Here is a 6394-nt window from a genome sequence, read left to right as displayed (position 1 = left end):
GCGGGGGAGGCTGGCCCTCTATGTAGCGTGCACAGCTAGGCACAGTGCGCGCTAGGCACACTGCTCGGGGGAAGCTGGCCCTCTATGTAGCGTGCACAGGTAGGCACAGTGCGCGGGGCGGGTGGCCCTCTATGTAGCGTGCACAGCTAGGCACAGTGCACGGGGAGGCTGGCCCACTATGTAGCATGCACAGTTAGACACACTGTGCGGGGGGAGGCTGGCCCTCTATGTATCGTGCACAGCTAGGCACAGTGCGCGCTAGGCACACTGCGCGGGGGAGGCTGGCCCTCTATGTAGCATGCACAGCTAGGCACAGTGCGCGGGGGCGGCTGGCCCTCTATGTAGTGTGCAGAGCTAGGCACACTGCGCGGGGAGGCTGGCCCTCTATGTAGCGTGCAGAGCTAGGCACACTGCAAGGGGAGGCTGGTCCTCTATGTAGTGTGCAAAGCTACGCACACTGCGCGGGGAGGCTGCCCCTCTATGTAGTGTGCACAGCTAGGCACAGTGCGCGGGGGCGGCTGGCCCTCTATGTAGTGTGCAAAGCTAGGCACACTGCGCGGGGGAGGCTGGCCCTCTATGTAGCGTGCACAGCTAAGCACAGTGCGTGAGGGGAGGCTAGCCCTCTCTGTAGTGTGCACAGCCAGGCACACTGCGCGGGGGAGGCTGGGCCTCTATGTCGTGCGCAGAGGTAGGCACATTGTGCGGGGTGAGGCTGGCTTTCTATATAGTGTGCAGAGCTAGACACACTGTGCAGGGGGAGGCTGGCCCTCTATGTAGTGTGCACAGCTAGGCACACTGCGCGGGGAGGCTGGCCCTCTATGTAGCGTGCACAGCTAGGCACACTGCATGGGGGGAGGCTGGACCTCTATGTAGCGTGCACAGTTAGGCACACTGCGTGAGGGAGGCTGGCCCTCTATGTAGCATGCAGAGCTAGGCACACTGCGCGGTTGGAGGCTGGCCCTCTATGTAGCGTGCACAGCTAGGCACACTGCGTGGGGGAGGCTGGCCCTCTAAGTAGTGTGAAAAGCTAGGCACACTGCGCAGGGAGAGGTTGGCCCTCTATGTAGCATGCACAGCTAGGCACAGTGCACGGGGGAGGCTGGTCCTCTATGTAGTGTGCAGAGTTAGGCACACTGTGCGGGGGGAGGCTGGCCCTCTATGTAGCGTGCACAGCTAGGCACACTGCACGGGGAGGCTGGCCCTCTATGTAGCATGCACAGATAGGCACACTGCGCGGGGAGGCTGGTCCTCTAAGTAGTGTGAAAAGCTAGGCACACTGCGCAGGCTGGCCCTCTATGTAGCATGCACAGCTAGGCACAGTGCGCAGGGGGAGGCTGGCCCTCTATGTAGTGTGCAGAGTTAGGTACACTGTGCGGGGGGAGGCTGTCCATCTTTGTAGCGTGCACAGCTAGGCACACTGCGCGGGGAGGCTGGCCCTCTATGTAGCGTGCAGAGCTAGGCACAATGCGCAGGGGGAGGCTGGCCCTCTATGTAGTGTGCACAGCTAGGCACAGTGCGCGGGGAAGGCTGGCCCTCTATGTAGCGTGCACAGCTAGGCACACTGTGAGGGGACGCTAGCCCTCTATGTAGTGCGCAGAGGTAGGCACACTGTGCGGGGAGGCTGGCCCTCTATATAGTGTGCAGAGCTAGACACACTGTGCGGGGGAGGCTGGCCCTCTATGTAGTGTGCAAAGCTAGGCACACTGCGCGGGGAGGCTGGCCCTCTATGTAGCGTGCACAGGTAGGCACAGTGCACGAGGAGGCTGGCCCTCTATGTAGCATGAACAGCTAGACACACTGTGCAGGGGAAGGCTGCCCTCTATGTAGCGTGCACAGCTAGGCACAGTGCGCGCTAGGCACACTGCTCGGGGGAAGCTGGCCCTCTATGTAGCGTGCACAGGTAGGCACAGTGCGCGGGCGGATGGCCCTCTATGTAGTGTGCACAGCTAGGCACAGTGCGCGGGGGGAGGCTGGCCCTCTATGTAGCGTGCACAGCTAGGCACACTGTGAGGGGACGCTAGCCCTCTCTGTAGTGCGCAGAGGTAGGCACACTGTGCGGGGAGGCTGGCCCTCTATATAGTGTGCAGAGCTAGACACACTGTGCAGGGGGAGGCTGGCCCTCTATGTAGTGTGCAAAGCTAGGCACACTGCGCGGGGAGGCTGGCCCTCTATGTAGCGTGCACAGGTAGGCACAGTGCACGGGGGAGGCTGGCCCTCTATGTAGCATGAACAGCTAGACACACTGTGCAGGAGAAGGCTGGCCCTCTATGTAGCGTGCACAGCTAGGCACAGTGCGCGCTAGGCACACTGCTCGGGGGAAGCTGGCCCTCTATGTAGCGTGCACAGGTAGGCACAGTGCGCGGGGCGGATGGCCCTCTATGTAGCGTGCACAGCTAGGCACAGTGCACGGGGAGGCTGGCCCACTATGTAGCATGCACAGTTAGACACACTGTGCGGGGGGAGGCTGGCCCTCTATGTATCGTGCACAGCTAGGCACAGTGCGCGCTAGGCACACTGCGCGGGTGAGGCTGGCCCTCTATGTAGCATGCACAGCTAGGCACAGTGCGCGGGGGCGGCTGGCCTTCTATGTAGTGTGCAGAGCTAGGCACACTGCGCGGGGAGGCTGGCCCTCTATGTAGCGTGCAGAGCTAGGCACACTGCAAGGGGGAGGCTGGTCCTCTATGTAGTGTGCAAAGCTACGCACACTGCGCAGGGAGGCTGCCCCTCTATGTAGCGTGCACAGCTAGGCACAGTGCGCGGGGGCAGCTGGCCCTCTATGTAGTGTGCAAAGCTAGGCACACTGCGCGGGGGAGGCTGGCCCTCTATGTAGCTTGCACAGCTAGGCACAGTGCATGGGGGGAGGCTAGCCCTCTCTGTAGTGTGCACAGCCAGGCACACTGCGCGGGGGAGGCTGGGCCTCTATGTCGTGCGCAGAGGTAGGCACATTGTGCGGGGGGAGGCTGGCCCTCTATATAGTGTGCAGAGCTAGACACACTGTGCAGGGGGAGGCTGGCCCTCTATGTAGTGTGCACAGCTAGGCACACTGCGCGGGGAGGCTGGCCCTCTATGTAGCGTGCACAGCTAGGCACACTGCATGGGGGGAGGCTGGACCTCTATGTAGCGTGCACAGTTAGGCACACTGCGTGAAGGAGGCTGGCCCTCTATGTAGCATGCAGAGCTAGGCACACTGCGCGGTTGGAGGCTGGCCCTCTATGTAGCGTGCAGAGCTAGGCACACTGCGTGGGGGAGGCTGGCCCTCTAAGTAGTGTGAAAAGCTAGGCACACTGCGCAGGGAGAGGTTGGCCCTCTATGTAGCATGCACAGCTAGGCACAGTGCACGGGGGAGGCTGGTCCTCTATGTAGTGTGCAGAGTTAGGCACACTGTGCGGGGGGAGGCTGGCCCTCTATGTTGCGTGCACAGTTAGACACACTGTGCGGGGGAGGCTGGCCCTCTATGTAGCGTGCACAGCTAGGCACACTGCGCGGGGAGGCTGGCCCTCTATGTAGCATGCACAGATAGGCACACTGCGCGGGGAGGCTGGTCCTTTAAGTAGTGTGAAAAGCTAGGCACACTGCGCAGGCGGAGGTTGGCCCTCTATGTAGCATGCAGAGGTAGGCACACTGCGCAGGGGGAGGCTGGCCCTCTATGTAGTGTGCAGAGTTAGGTACACTGTGCGAGGGGAGGCTGTCCATCTTTGTAGCGTGCACAGCTAGGCACACTGCGCGGGGAGGCTGGCCCTCTATGTAGCGTGCAGAGCTAGGCACAATGCGCAGGGGGAGGCTGACCCTCTATGTAGTGATATAAGCTAGGCACACTGCGCAGGGAGGGGTTGGCCATCTATGTAGTGTGCAGAGCTAGGCACACTGCGTGGGGGGAGGCTGGCCCTCTATGTAGCGTGCACAGCTAGGCACACTGCGCGGGGAGGCTGGGCCTCTATGTAGCATGCACAGATAGGCACACTGCGCGGGGAGGCTGGTCCTCTAAGTAGTGTGAAAAGCTAGGCACACTGCGCAGGTGGAGGTTGGCCCTCTATGTAGCATGCACAGCTAGGCACAGTGCGCAGGGGGAGGCTGGCCCTCTATGTAGTGTGCAGAGTTAGGTACACTGTGCGGGGAGAGGCTGTCCATCTTTGTAGCGTGCACAGCTAGGCACACTGCGCGGGGAGGCTGGCCCTCTATGTAGCGTGCAGAGCTAGGCACAATGCGCAGGGGGAGGCTGACCCTCTATGTAGTGATATAAGCTAGGCACACTGCGCAGGGAGGGGTTGGCCATCTATGTAGTGTGCAGAGCTAGGCACAGTGCGCGGGGGAAGGCTGGCCCTCTATGTAGCGTGCACAGCTAGGCACACTGTCAGGGGACGCTAGCCCTCTATGTAGTGCGCAGAGGTAGGCACACTGTGCGGGGAGGCTGGCCCTCTATATAGTGTGCAGAGCTAGACACTGTGCGGGGGGAGGCTGGCCCTCTATGTAGTGTGCAAAGCTAGGCACACTGCGCGGGGAGGCTGGCCCTCTATGTAGCGTGCACAGGTAGGCACAGTGCACGGGGAGGCTGGCCCTCTATGTAGCATGAACAGCTAGACACACTGTGCAGGGGAAGGCTGGCCCTCTATGCAGCGTGCACAGCTAGGCACAGTGCGCGCTAGGCACACTGCTCGGGGGAAGCTGGCCCTCTATGTAGCGTGCACAGGTAGGCACAGTGCGCGGGGCGGATGGCCCTCTATGTAGTGTGCAGAGCTAGGCACACTGCGCGGGGGAGGCTGGCCCTCTATGTAGCGTGCAGAGCTAGGCACACTGTGTGGGGGAGGCTGGCCCTTTATGTAGCGTGCACAGCTAGGCACAGTGCACGGGGAGGCTGGCCCACTATGTAGCATGCACAGTTAGACACACTGTGCGGGGGGAGGCTGGCCCTCTATGTATCGTGCACAGCTAGGCACAGTGCGCGCTAGGCACACTGCGCGGGGGAGGCTAGCCCTCTCTGTAGTGTGCACAGCCAGGCACACTGCGCGGGGGAGGCTGGGCCTCTATGTCGTGCGCAGAGGTAGGCACATTGTGCGGGGGGAGGCTGGCCCTCTATATAGTGTGCAGAGCTAGACACACTGTGCAGGGGGAGGCTGGCCCTCTATGTAGTGTGCACAGCTAGGCACACTGCGCGGAGAGGCTGGCCCTCTATGTAGCGTGTACAGCTAGGCACACTGCATGGGGGGAGGCTGGACCTCTATGTAGCGTGCACAGTTAGGCACACTGCGTGAGGGAGGCTGGCCCTCTATGTAGCATGCAGAGCTAGGCACACTGCGCGGTTGGAGGCTGGCCCTCTATGTAGCGTTCAGAGCTAGGCACACTGCGTGGGGGAGGCTGGCCCTCTAAGTAGTGTGAAAAGCTAGGCACACTGCGCAGGGAGAGGTTGGCCCTCTATGTAGCATGCACAGCTAGGCACAGTGCACGGGGGAGGCTGGTCCTCTATGTAGTGCGCAGAGTTAGGCACACTGTGCGGGGGAGGCTGGCCCTCTATGTTGCGTGCACATTTAGACACACTCTGCGGGGGAGGCTGGCCCTCTATGTAGCGTGCACAGCTAGGCACACTGCGCGGGGAGGCTGGCCCTCTATGTAGCATGCACAGATAGGCACACTGCGCGGGGAGGCTGGTCCTCTAAGTAGTGTGAAAAGCTAGGCATACTGCGCAGGCGGAGGTTGGCCCTCTATGTAGCATGCACAGCTAGGCACAGTGCGCAGGGGGAGGCTGGCCCTCTATGTAGTGTGCAGAGTTAGGTACACTGTGCGGGGGAGGCTGTCCATCTTTGTAGCGTGCACAGCTAGGCACACTGCGCGGGGAGGCTGGCCCTCTATGCAGCATGCAGAGCTAGGCACAGTGCGCGGGGGAGGCTGACCCTCTATGTAGTGTTATAAGCTAGGCACACTGCGCAGGGAGGGGTTGGCCATCTATGTAGTGTGCAGAGCTAGGCACACTGTGTGGGGGAGGCTGGCCCTCTATGCAGTGTGCAGAGCTAGGCACGCTGCACGGGGAGGCTGGCCCTCTGTGTAGTGTGCAGAGGGAGGCACACTGCGAGGGGGAGGCTGACCCACTATGTAGTGTGCAGAGGTAGGCACACTGCGAGGGGGAGGCTGGCCCTCTATGTAGTGGGCAGAGGTAGGCACACTGCGCGGGGAAGGCTGGCCCTTTATGCAGTATGCAGAGGTAGGCACACTGCGTGGGGGGAGGCTGGCCCTCTTTGTAGTGTGCAGAGGTAGGCACACTGCGCGGGGGAGGCTGCTCCTCTATGTAGAGTGCACAGCTATGCACACTGCGCGGGGCGGCTGGCCCTCTAGGTAGTGTGCAGAGCTAGGCACACTGCGCTGGGAGGCTGGCCCTCTATGTAGCGTGCAGAGCTAGGCACAC

This window comes from Pleurodeles waltl, chromosome 6 (assembly GCF_031143425.1).
Source record: "Pleurodeles waltl isolate 20211129_DDA chromosome 6, aPleWal1.hap1.20221129, whole genome shotgun sequence".
NCBI classification, from domain to species: Eukaryota; Metazoa; Chordata; class Amphibia; order Caudata; family Salamandridae; genus Pleurodeles; species Pleurodeles waltl.
Note: the sequence above shows the minus strand (reverse complement) of the source record.